Source organism: Carcharhinus amblyrhynchos, chromosome 4 (assembly GCF_965287045.1).
Source record: "Carcharhinus amblyrhynchos chromosome 4, sCarAmb.v2.hapA, whole genome shotgun sequence".
Classification (NCBI taxonomy): Eukaryota; Metazoa; Chordata; class Chondrichthyes; order Carcharhiniformes; family Carcharhinidae; genus Carcharhinus; species Carcharhinus amblyrhynchos.
The window spans coordinates 107,319,835-107,333,634 of record NC_137327.1 but is presented as its reverse complement, the minus strand read 5'-3'; the positions used below and the strand labels follow the sequence as shown (position 1 = coordinate 107,333,634).

The following is a 13,800-nucleotide window of genomic DNA, read 5'->3' as shown; positions in this document are numbered from 1 at the left end:
CGGTTTCCTCCCACAGTCCAAAGATGTGCGGGTTAGGTTGATTGGCAATGCTACAATTTCCTCTTTTTTCCTGAGATGCATAAGTTAGAGGGATTAGTGGGTAACATATGGGGATAAGGCCTGGATGGGATTGTGGTCGGTGCAGACACGATGGGCCGAAGGGCCTCTTTCTGCACTATAGGGTTCTATGATTCTATGAAAAGCACTCAATTTCCTTAAATGGACATGCTTCAGAAGTGTAGTGGCCTCCACATCAGTAATGTTCCATTAAAACATTACTGACTGTTTTCTTGCACTGTACCTTTTTGTTTTGTTGGTGGTTGAAATTGTTGTGAGCTTTGTGGCTGCATCTGTGGTTTTGGCACCACAGCTGGCTGCACGTTCCCTCCATTATAGATGAACGGCACAATTGTGTGCACTCTGCACCCTTTTCAGTCCTTTCCATGGCCAGCGCTATCTCCGTTGCTCACTTAAAATTCATACTGAACGATGCAAGAAATCTGCACTGAATAGTGTTGTTGTTCATGCGACAGATCAACCTATCCCATAACACATCATTTAGGGTGCTCCAAAATCATAGTACTCACAGAATTGCTTGAGTTTAGCAGTGTAAGTCATGAATGATTTGCCTGGGGTTCTCACCCTCGAATTACATTTGAATCTCTGAAGTTTGATTGCTGGTTGAAGTTACAATTTCACCTTTACTAGGTCCACAAGCTCACTAAATAATTTGGAATGAGGCAGATTTGGGGCTGTAAGACTGTGAATAAGGTTATAGGTCTGAATTTCATAAACACTTACATTGCTTTACTTGAAAAAAGATGCCTGAGATGCTCAACTTCCTGTGTTTGGTCCCCTGTAGAGGAGTCAAATGCATCTATTCACCCAAAGAGAGGCATTCTGGTGAGTATTTTTTTCTTTTTCTCAGGCTTTGATTAGAACAGATATTCACAGGTGTTGGGCCAAAGGAAGTGTTAGGATAACTTACCCTTGTTGCCAGATGTAATGATGTACTTTCAGAGACTTCATTAGTGAACAACTAATGATTTATTTACAAGAGCCACAGCATATCTGAAGCTAGTTCTAGAATGCTGCTGCCTAAGAGAACTCCTCCCTCTGGGTGATTCTCCACTCTAAGTCCTGGTTGATCACCCAGGTCAGGTGACCTTTATTCTGCTGTGTTGCCCTTAAAGGGACAACTACCACAGTGTCATCACCAAATTTGGAGGTTGTGTCCTGCACACTTTGTCAACTTCATGAAATATGTCAAGAAAAGCAGTGTTTCAAGTACTGATACCTGGAGAAATCACTATTTGCCTTCCTCCAGTCTGAAGAACAATTTGTTCACCACTGCTTTCTGTCCTGTCACTCATTAAGCTTTATACTCATGCTGCCGCTGTTCCTTTTACGCCATGGATTTTGACTTTGTTGGCAAGCCTGTTATGTGACACTTTATCATCCACCCAACCATGTACATCCAATCAACCACATTACTCTTGTCAACCTTCTTCTTTCATCTCATGAAAAATGTCAGTCAGACAGTTATGACAATACATCAGTCACTGAAAGTAACTGTGCAGGTACAGCAGACAGTAAAGAAGGCAAATGGTATGTTGGCCTTCATAGCGAGAGATTTTGTGTATAGGAATTGGGATGTTTTACTCTCAGACTGCCTGGATCCACTATAGTTTGTTTACCGCCTCAACAGGTCCACAGCAGATACCATCTCCCTGGCCCCGCACTCAACCCTGGAGCACTTAGATAACAAAGACACCTATGTCAGACTTCTATTTATTACTACAGCTCAGTCTTCAACACCATTGTTCCTACAAAACTCATCTCCAAACTCTGTTGCCTGGGTCTCGGCTCTCTGCTCTGCAACTGGATCGTGAACTTCCTAACCCATAGACCACAATCAGTAAGGATAGACAACAATACCTCCTTCACGATCATCCTCAACATTGGTGCCTCACAAGACTGTTTTCTCAACCCCTTACTATACTCCTTAAACACATATGACTGAGTGGCCAAATTCCCCTCTAACCCGATTTTCAAGTTTTGGTCAGATCTCAAAGAATGAAAGACAGAGTAGAAATGAGATAGACAATCTGGTGAACAGGTGCAGTGATAATAATCTCTCCCTCAATGTCAACAAAAAGGAGATTGCCATTGACTTTAGGAAGTATAGAGGAGAGCATGTTCCTGTCTACATCAATTGGGACAAAGTAGGAAGTGTTGAGAGCTTCAGGTTTTTAGATTATCAACAGCCTGTCCTGGCACCCCATGCAGACATTATAGTTAAGAAAGTCACTAGCACCTCTACTTTTTCAGAAGACTAAGGAAATTCAGCATTATCAACTACAATTCTCACCAGAGGACCATAAAAAGCATTCTTTCTGGTGGTATCACTGCTGGGAAAGGTTCCTGTTCTGCCCAAGACCACAAGAAACTACAAAAGGTCATAAATGTAACCTAATCTATTATGCAAACTAGCCTCCTATCCATTGACTCTGTCTATACTTCCCATTGCCTCAGCAAAGCAGCCAGCATAATTTAGGATTCCACGCACCCCAGACGTTCTCTCTTCCACCTTCTTCTGTTGAGAAAAAGATACAAAATGCTGAGGTCACATACCAACTAACACAAGAACAGCTTCTTTCCTGCAGCCATCAGACTTTTAAATGGACCTACTGTACATTAAGTTGATCTTTCTCTACATCCAGCTATGACTGTAACACTACATTCTGCACACCCTTGTTTCCTTCTCTGTGAACGGTATGCTTTGTATAGCGCACAAGAAACAATATTTTTCACTGTTTGCTAATACATGTGACAATAATAAATCAAATCAACTCAAATCAACATCAATTGTGTGGGGCATTGGTGAGACCACACCTGGAGAAATGTGTGAGTTTTAGTGTTCTTATCTGTGGAAGGATGTCCTTGCTATGAAGCGAATACAAGAAAGGATTGCCAGGCTGATTCCTGGGATGACAGGTCCATCATTTAAGGACAGACTAAGTCAGTTGGGGTTATATTCACTGGAATTTAGAAGAGTGAGAGAAGATCTCATGGAAACTTGTAAAATTCTAACAGGGTTAGACAGGTTCATAGAAAGAATGTTCCCAATGGTGCGGAAGTACAGAACTAGCAGTCATAGTTTGAGGATAAGAGGTAAACCTTTTCAAGCTGAGGTGAGGAGAAATTTCTTTACTCAGAAGATGGTGAATGTGGAATTCGCTACCACAAAATGTAGTTGAGGCCAAAATGTTGTGTGATTTCCAGAAGAAATTAGATACAGGTCCTGGGGCTAAAGGAATCAAGGGAAACGATGGTAAGGGGGAATCAGGATGTTGAATTCAGTGATCAGCCATGATCAAAATGAATAGTGGAGCAAGCTCAAAGGGCTGAATAGAATAGAATACCAGTTAGAGTGTGAGCACCCATCCTCCTTCACTATCTGGTGGTCACCATTCCCTCTCTACCTACATTCTTTAAGCAGTGTGGTGACCTCATTCAGAAATGTGCTGTCCATAGAGCTCCCACCCTCGCGGATGCATCGTACTGCCCCAACTGCTGCTGATAGTGACCACAATTCAGTTACGTTCACCTTAATGATGGAAAGGGATAGGCATGAACCTCGGGTCAGTAGTTTTAGCTGGGGGAAGGGTAATTATGAAGCTATTAGGAGAGAATTAGGAAGCTTAGGTTGGACTAGGAGACTACAGGGACTGGGAACGTCCGAAATGTGGAGTTTTTTCAAGGAGCAGCTACTGCGAGTCCTTGATAGGTATGTCCCTGTCAGGCAAGGAGGAATTGGTAGAGCTAGGGAACCGTGGTGCACTAAAAAAGTTGATTCGTTGGTTAAAAAGAAAACGGAGGCTTGTGTTCAGATGAGACTTGAGGGCTCAGGTAGTGCACTAGAAAGCTTTAGATTGGCTAGGAGGGAGTTGAAGAGTGAGTTAAGAAGGGCTAAAAGAGGGCATGAGAAGACTTTGGCTGATAGGATCAAGGAGAATCCTAAGGTGTTCTATAGGTATGTTAAGAACAGAAGGTTGGTTAGGGCAAGATTAGGGCCAGTTACAGACAGCAGAGGGAAGTTGTGTGTGGAACCGGAAGAGATTGGAGAGGCATTGAACCAATATTTCTCTTCGGTGTTCACGCAGGGGGACATGAATGTAGCTGAGGAGAACACTGGGTTGAAGGAGTGTAAACTAGACAGTATTGCAGTTGATAAGGGGGATGTGTTGGATATTCTTGAGGGTTTGAAAATAGATAAGTCCCCTGGTCCGGACGGGATTTACCCTAGGATTCTCTGGGAGGCAAGAAAGGTGATTGCAGAGCCTCTGGCTCTGATCTTCAGGTCGTCGTTGGTCTCAGGTATAGCACCGGAAGATTGGAGGATAGCGAATGTTGTCCCATTGTTTAAGAAGGGGAACAGAGACTTCCCCGGGAATTATAGACCGGTGAGTCTTACTTCTGTTGTGGGCAAGGATTTAGAAAAAATTATTAGGGATAGGATTTATAGTTGGAGAGTAATGAATTGATTGGAGATAGTCAGCATGGTTTTGTAGCAGGTAGGTCGTGCCTTACTAACCTTATTGAGTTTTTTGAGAAAGTGACCAAAGAGGTGGATGGGGGTAAGGCAGTTGACGTGGTATATATGGATTTTAGTAAGGCGTTTGATAAGGTTCACCATGGTAGGCTTCTGCAGAAAATGCAGATGTATGGGATTGAGGGTAATCTAGGAAATTGGATCAGGAATTGGCTAGCAGATAGGAGACAGAGGGTGGTGGTTGATGGTAAATATTCGTCATGGAGTTCAGTTACGAGTGGTGTGCCTCAGGGATCTGTTTTGGGGCCACTGCTGTTTGTAATTTTTATTAATGATCTGGATGAGGGTATAGTTGGGTGGATTAGTAAATTTGCTGATGACACCAAAGTCGGAGGTGTGGTAGATTGTGAGGAAGGGTGTCATAGTTTTCAGGAAGACTTAGACAGGTTGCAGAGCTGGGCCGAGAGGTGGCGGATGGAGTTTAATGCGGAGAAGTGTGAGGTAATTCACTTTGGTAGGAATAACAGATGTGTCGAGTATAGGGCTAACGGGAGGACTCTGAATAGTGTGGATGAACAGAGGGATCTAGGTGTATGTGTACATAGATCCCTGAAAGTTGGGAATCAAGTAGATAAGGTTGTTAAGAAGGCATACGGTGTCTTGGCGTTTATTGGTAGGGGGATTGAATTTAGGAGTCGCAGCATCATGTTGCAACTGTACACAACTCTGGTGCGACCGCACTTGGAGTATTGTATGCAGTTCTGGTCCCCACATTATAGGAAGGATGTGGAGGCTTTGGAGAGGGTGCAGAGGAGGTTTACCAGGATGTTGCCTGGTATGGAGGGGAGGTCCTATGAGGAGAGACTGAGGGATTTGGGGTTGTTTTCGTTAGAAAGAAGGCGGCTAAGAGGGGATCTTATTGAAACATATAAGATGATTAGAGGTTTAGATAGGGTGGATAGTGATAGCCTTTTTCCTCGGATGGAGAAAGCTAGCACAAGGGGGCATGGCTTTAAATTAAGGCGGGGTAGTTATAGGACAGATGTCAGGGGTAGGTTCTTTACCCAGAGGGTGGTGAGGGATTGGAATGCCCTGCCTGCTACAGTTGTAAATGCACCTAGTTTGGGGGCGTTTAAGAGATCCGTGGATAGGTTTATGGATGAAAAGGGATTGGTTTAGGTTAGAGGGTCATTGCTTTTTTTTTAACTGGTCGGCGCAACATCGTGGGCCGAAGGGCCTGTTCTGCGCTGTAATGTTCTATGTTCTATGTTCTATGAACTCTGGAACAAGAGACTGAAAATTGCCAACTGTTAATATTTAGAAATGTATATTTTTTAATGAGCAAATCTTTATAATTAGCATGTTCGAAGCTGAAGAATGAGAAGATAGATTGGATATCTTACATGAAAATGGTCAGCAATTAGATTCTATAACTTGTTCTGATTAATGGGAGTGGAGCAGTGGATACATTGCCATCATTTGCCTTCAGCGAACTCTTTCCTTAATATGGACCCCTTTAAAGTCTTGTAGTGATTTTTAGATTCTGATGCTGCATGTTTAAAGCTTTGGAGTCTGGTTGACTGCCAAAGCCTTAAGTGTGTTTTTTTAACCACCCCCTGTTTCACTACTCCTGGAAGTGAGTGGAGTTGTTGAATCTCGCTATGCTTGGATGGTATTTCATTGCCCATCATTTTGATGGATTTAACAATCCAATTTAAAATAAAGGTGCTACTCATTGTGTTCCAATAGTCGAGTAAAATCACACAATCTTGTCACACGTTTGCTTGTGTAATTCCTAGGCGTTTCAATTGATTCGAGAACATTGTGTACTAACACGATGCACTCACCAACACAGTCTGCCTTATAGTTTGCATTTAGTTAAAACTTTCTGAAATGACTACAAGTAGGCTTCATTTACATAGGTCAAGTGACCCATGCTTATTTCTGCTATTTGAAAGAAAAATTTGAATAATTTCAATTATCTTTCCCTTGGATAGGAATTAAATATTAATGACATTAAAATAAGGTATTTTCATATTGTTTACTGGTGAGCTTACCATTTAAATGCACACTCCCATCCTGGAGTTGGTATATAAGGAGGCTATTTTATGCTTTTCTACAGCCCTCTCATTTCAGCATGAGTTAATTTCCTCTAAGTCTACCTAAGTGTGCATTAATTGAAAACTAAAATCTACTCTTGTTTGATCTCAGCACCTTGGCAGATATGGAAGGGAAAATTGAGTGTGCTTTCTGTAAGGTCAGTTGTGTTACAACTGCAGAAACAATCAGCATGCAGTTCTAATGCCATGCTTGCTGAAGGGATAACTATGTACTTAATAAGCTTAAACAACATCGGTTAGCTAATTCTCTACTGCAATTCACTTGGCTCCTGTGTCTTTTGTTCTTTTAGGGCCAGCTAATAGTGTAGGAAACCCAATGGTTGACACTGCAGGCTCAAACCACCAAAGGCTGGGAGTACACATTTTTCTTTTGATAAAGAAGATGTCTGTACTGGATATTGCAAACTGCAGCTGAATTTTTAAAGCAGTTTTTTTATTATTAACCTGGAAATTTCAATATAAAAAGATATTTTGTTCACATGAAATTTGTAGCACTGAAAACGATTTATCCTTCATCACTGCAGTTATTTCTCATTTAAATAAAACTTCAGAGGTCTCCAAAAGACATAAGACCATAAGCCATAGGGACAGAATTAGGCCATTCAGCCCATTGGCTCTGCTCTACATTCAATCGTGGTTGGTATTTTTCTCAACCTCAATCTCCTGCCATTTCCCCATAATCCCTGATCACCTTATTAATCAAGAACCTATCTATCTCTGTCTTAAAGACAATGATCTCAATGGCCTGGCCTCCACAGCCTTCTGCATCAAAAAGTTCCACAGAGGCTTAAGAAATTCCTCCTCAACTCTGTTATAAATGATTGCTCCTTTAACCCGAGGTTGCGCCCTCTGGTTCTAGTTTTTCCTAATAGTGGAAATATCCTCTTCATGTCCACTCTATCCAGGCCTTGCAGTATCCTGTAAGTTTCAATAAGATTCCCCCCTCCCCCCACCTAATCCTTCTAAACTCCAACGATTACAGGCCCAGGGTCCTCAACCATTCCTCAAATGATAAGCTCTTTATTCCAGGGATCATTTTTGTCAATCCTTTGACTCTTGTCAATTCTTGACATCCTTTCAAAGTTTAGGGAATCACTAATTTTGGGGAAGGGGGAAGAGTTTTGGAAAGTCTTGAGACTAAAGTCCTTTCGCCGTTGCAGTTCAAATTTAGAAGGCTAAAAAGATCCATGTTTGCATATGAGGGCAATCCACTGGTGAGGCTAATTTTCAACTTTGCTACCTATAAGCTGACAAAGCCCCGGGAAAATTGAGCACAAACATAGTTGTTGCTAATCTGTTCTATTGTGGGAAAGCAGTCAGTTTTAATGTAGTTAGCTCTAGTGCCAATGAAATCAGTGTGCTTCTACCTTCCCCCAGTGGATCCTCCCTTTGATAATCTTTCTATTTTAGATTAGCATGAAGCAAGTGAATAAAGGACAGGTGCAAAATGTTGTGATTTTACAGATTGTGAAGGCAATTTTTATCACATGCTGTCCACCAACTGCCTTGGACGTGAGGCTCAAGGCCATATCCCATTTTCGTATTACTATTGAGGTACACACAAATGCTGGAAGGACACACAAATCTGTAGCTCCTCCACAGAGCAGAAAATAAGAAACAGAGACAATTAGGAGGACAAGGGGTGCGAGAATGTTTAAGTCAGCAGAAGACCAGGGTGTTGATAAGAAATGAAGTTTTAACCTGCCTTGGATACACCTAGTTCTTTAACGGACCATTGTTCAGTAGCAGTGCTTAACAGATTGATGCATGCTCTGCCCAGTTGTACGTCAAAGTGCTATTGGGCTCTATTACTGATGTAGGAGCTTGACTTGCATATTCCAAACAGGCTCCCATCTGAACCATGGACTCACCAGTTCCCCAGATCCAACAGATAGGTCAGAAAATGCAGTAGGATAAAAGTGTTGGGTAAGGAAACAGGATCGTATCAGATTTGTAGGGGGCCAGGATATCTTACCAGAATTTGGCAGTGTAAATTCCAGTGAGAAAAATGGTGTATATTTCTTCAGAGAGATAGGTCAGTTTCCTCCCCAAATCATGCTGTCATGCAAAGGGTGGGGCTTAAAGACAGCAGCAAAGTCTGACAGGGCTGTGATCAGGGCACCATGATAAAGAGCACCCTAATCAAAACAAGAATCATCCTTCCACCCTCACCCTTTCCACCCAAGCACACCATGGATGTCCTTTCACCTCCCACACTGATCGAAGTCAGCATTCACCATCCCACTCCCCTGATCAGAGTCAGCACCTCTCTGTTTCACCCGCCACTCCTCCCAGTCCCAGCCCACATCAGTCAGTGTCGGCACCCCCTCTCTCCGAAACATTGGACCTCTTGCCCCTTGCTGGACCCCCGCTCTTCTCTCCAAATATCTGACCTCTTCCCCCAGTCCCCCTGTAAGGCAAGTATTCCAAATGCCCTCCTAATCATCCAACCTTTTGCCTTTGGAATCTTTAGGCATACACACTCTGGCCCGTTATACTTCCTAGCATCCTACTATTCATTCTGTATTAGACCACCCAAAATGCATCACCTCACACTTTTCAGGGGTAAACTCCATTTACCACTGCTCAGCTCATCTTACAAGCCTGTATATATGCTCTGCTGAGGTCTTGCAGCATTCCTATGTCTGCGTCAGAAGCTCCAGGTTCAAATCCCACATCAGGATTTGTTGGCCACAAGAGGAGCATTCATGATGTGATCCAATGAGCCATTAATCAGCCAGCAAATCCCATTACCACTTCTCCATTTATTCCCCAAAGGCAAGAAAGCAAGTGTGTGTGAGTATGCTAAAAAAAAACCTTGGGCCCTGTACAGAGCTGTTCCTGGCCAAATCCGGGTAACAAAGGGAGGTCAAGCATCAAAACCTCCAACTTTAGCTTTCATGGAACAAATGATGCCAACTCAACATTATTTGGAGCTGGTTTAAACAGTAACAGATCTCATTTTACTGGGCTCTGTTCCTGTTTAAGTTAGTTGTCATGTAAATGTTACAAAAAAAACAACACGCTGAATTTTTAATGCAATTTCTGTTCAGTGATTTGGAAATTCTAACTTAAAAATAATACTTTGTTCTTATGCACTTAATAACACAATGAAAATGAATCATCCTTTGTCACTGTAGTTAATAATTATTTAAGCCAGTCTGTAATGTCATGCATATTAATTTCTGCATTAATTAGCTCTAGGATTGATTACACAATGCTTTGTGATCACTCAGCCTTTGAAGAACTGGAACTTAAATACAGAAAGAAAATTGTATTAAGCAGTTGCCATGGTGGGTTCCCAGTTGTGTTCATTTCAAGTAAAGCATGTTCCTGAGACAATTTATATTTCTGCACTCTTTGTGCTGTTCCCATTTAATTCACAAAATGGCCAGTTTATCTCTTGTACAATTGGTATAAGCTTTTATTCAGATTAGCACTAAATTCCTTATGGAACGAAAGCCAGGATAATGTTCCATTATCTTCTTTATTTTTCCAGGATTAATTAAATGTTGCTTCTGCATATTGCTCTGTAAATAAGGTGCTTGAATAGCAATTTCGGCTCAACAGATATTTCACATACTAAAAACTACTTAATGTTGGCATCACATCAATGTAACTGGCGTAATTGTGGCCTCTTAAAGGACACATCCTGTGGTTTCTTTCTTCACAGTTTTATGTAGATTGTTGGGCACAGTTTATTATTGCACTAGTTCAGTTTAAAGTGTGTTTATTAGTGTCACAAGTAGGCTTACACTAACAGTGCAATGAAGTTATTGTGAAAATCTCCTAATCGTCATACTCTGGTACCTGTGCGGGTACACTGAGGGAGAATTTAGCATAGCCAATACACCTAACCAGCATGTCTTTTGGGCTGTAGGAGGAAACCGGAGCACCCGGAGGAAACCCTCGTAGACATGGGGAGAATGCGCAGACTCAGCCAGACAGTGACTGAAGCCGGGAATTGAACCCTAGTCCCTGGCACTGTGAGGCAGCAATGCTAATCACGCCACCATGTCACCCCGATGGCATTGCAAAAATAGCTTCAAAGCCCAGTCAACAACTTACATACCATGTGGGATTGACAATCTATCTAACAAAACTTTTGTTGGGGAAAGCAGCCTAATTGAATTGAAGAGCAGGATATATGTATGAAGCACATGGCACCTGTATTAGATATATATAATGTAAATTCTGGGCTGCTTCTGTCAGCGTCGCTGAGGCTGCATTGCGAGAAAGCTGATTACCACAATGCTGGAGCTTGCACTGTCCAGAATCTTGCCCACAGATTTATCAAACTTGATTATCATAATAATTGGCATTGGATGCAAGGGGAATATTTGGAATGGTCATCTGGCCTTTTTTATTTTACTGCATGTGGAGAAAAGATAGCAAAACCAAACTAAAAGCAGCAGGGAGAAGAAAATAAGTGAAGTCAGAGCTCATAACCAAATGATAACCAGTTTTTCTCTCTTCATAGATGCTGACTGACTTGCTGTGTATTCCAAATTTTCAACACATGCAGTTTTAAAATGGTTTTTATTTACAGTTTCAAAGCTATTGAAAATGATTTACCACATGAACGAAAAGAAATGGAACCAGATGTTAAAAGCAAATTACTACAGGTGCTGGAATCTGAAACCAAAACGAAATGCTGGAAAATCTCAACAAGTCTGACAGCATCTGTAAGGAGAGGAAAGAGCTGATGTTTCAAGTCCAGATGACCCTTTGTCAAACCAGATGTTTGTTAAGGATGCAGATTACTGCATCTGCAGTCACTTCCTCTATGGGATAAGAAACAGTCCTCTGCCTTATCTGTGATCAGACTGTGTTCAGAATCTTCACCATTGATAGTTTTAACTGCAGCTGCCTCACATTGGGTCTGTCTCTGAGCATCTACGAGTCTTGCCAGTCAAGGAATACAGCCCATCTTACAATAGCAAATGACAGTGGCTATCAACATGCCAACACCCCTGAACATATCTTGCCTCTGGATCCTTTCAGGATTCTGTTGGTGATCTCCCAATTGGCAGCAGGCACAAGTATAAAGCAGGTCTCCTTGCCAGAACCACCAATTATGACAACTTCACCTGCCAATCAAATTAAATGGGCAATTGGTTTGCTATTCTGACTGGCTTAACATAGATGCACGACACTACCAATTGTCCAAATGTGGAAGTGAAGGCATCCATAGGTCATTCAGGAGTGTTCATAAATTGCAGAAGATTCTACTCCATCAATGTGCAACCACAAGATGCATCTGTAGTACACACAAGAGATCCAAAGACGTGCAGGTTAGTTGATTGGCCATACTAAAAATTGCCCCTTAGTATTTTGAGATGTGTAGGTTAGAGAGATTAGCGGGTAAATATGTAGGGATATGGAGGTAGGGAATGGGTGGGATTGTAGTCGGTGCAGCCTCGATGGGCCAAATGGTCTCTTTCTGCACTGTAGGGTTTCTATGATTCTATGATTCGAAAGATCCCCAGGCAGCTGATTGGATGCTTTTTGCCCAGAATGAAATCAGGGAGAAGTTACCAAGTCTAGCTGTTGGGTGTAAAATATAGTGGATTTGAACTAATAGTTTGAGATATTCCCACAGGGACAGTGGAGACAACTACCTCAAACACCCCCATCGCTTCACCATTCTCCCTCTTCTTCTGAAGCTTCTCTCATCAAAGCTGAACTGTTTGTGGTTTGATAATCCACCAGTAGCTCTCACTGCTGCAAACCAAAAGTTCTTGAAGGTAGATTCCAAATCAACATCACTGTTTCCAAGAGAAATAAAGAATCAGCCATGATTGTTGAGTGCCTGCTCCAGTGGAAAACCTCAGTACCAGCAGAGACTGTGGAAATTGACCCTTCAGCTATAAACAAGCGTCCAGAAAATAATTACTTTTGACTTTCTATTTTTTACTTTGCCAAGTTTTAAGATTGGAATTCTGCAAAGCTTTATCTCTTTTTACATGCTTGAAGGAGTGAGTAGTTGGTTGTATGTGTGTTATTGTTGCTTTTGTGATAAAAAGAAACATTTGTCTCTTTTAAACCTTTTGTTAATAATTTCTGCATCTTTACCTGAGTGAATTTTTGCAAAAAGCTCCATATATTAACTTAAGAAACCTGGCTGGCTTATTTCTTACATTGTGGCATACAGTTAATTATGTACGTTGAATTGGCGATAACACCTTTGTAAATTCAAATTCTGTTATAACCAACCCAGGAGTGGGACAAAGAGGAGTCAGTTCACCTCTCCTAATCCGATCATAACAATAGATTCATAGCTTATTGCAGCACAGGGAAAGGCCATTCATACCATTATACTTGTGTTGGTTCTCTGTAAGGGTAACACAGCTAATCGCATTACCCACCTTCTCCTCACATCCTTGTATTTTTTTTCTCTTCAGGTAATTATTCAATTCCCTTTTAAAATCCACATTTGAAGCTGGCTCCAACACTCTCAGAGAGTGCCAGATCACAACCATTTGCTATGTAAAAAAAAACCTTTTCCTCATGGTGCTTTTGTCATTCACCTTAAATCAGTATCCTTCAGTTCTTGATCCTATCAACTCTGTCCAGACCCCTCATGATTTAGAATGCGTTAATCACATCACCATTGAACCTTCTCTGAGGACAGTAGCCCCATGTTATCCACATAACTGAAGTTCCTCATCCCCAAAGCCATTCTTGTGAATCTTTACTCCACCTTCTGTAATATCAACACATCCCTTCTATCTCTCTGACTTCTTTCCTCTCATGCATTCATCTAGTTTTCCTTTGATCGCTAATAAACTATTTACCTCAACCACTTTCTGTGCTCATGACTTCCACATTCTAACCATTCTGAGTGAAGAAACTTCCCCTCATTTCCCTCTTGGATTTATTAGCAATTATCTTGTATTGATGATCCCTCGCTTTGGATTCTTCCACAAGTGGAAATATTCTTTCCCTATCCAACTTGTATATAATTTTATAGATCTCTATTAGGTTCCTTTCAAAGTCTTCTCTTTTCTAATTCAAACTCCTCCATCAGTAATCGAACATCCTTGTAAATAATTGTTTTCACTTTTGCTACAAGTACAACACCCTATGAAGGGACACAATGTATGAAGGACTTTGCGCAAGACC

General features: G+C 41.5%; 1 long non-coding RNA gene across 1 annotated transcript in view; it reads right to left on the bottom strand.

Annotated features, from left to right (window-relative positions):
* The window catches only part of LOC145342689 (uncharacterized), a 102,455-nt gene that overhangs the window by 33,082 nt on the left and 55,573 nt on the right, over nt 1-13,800 (bottom strand). The gene's annotated exons all lie outside the window — the stretch shown is intronic.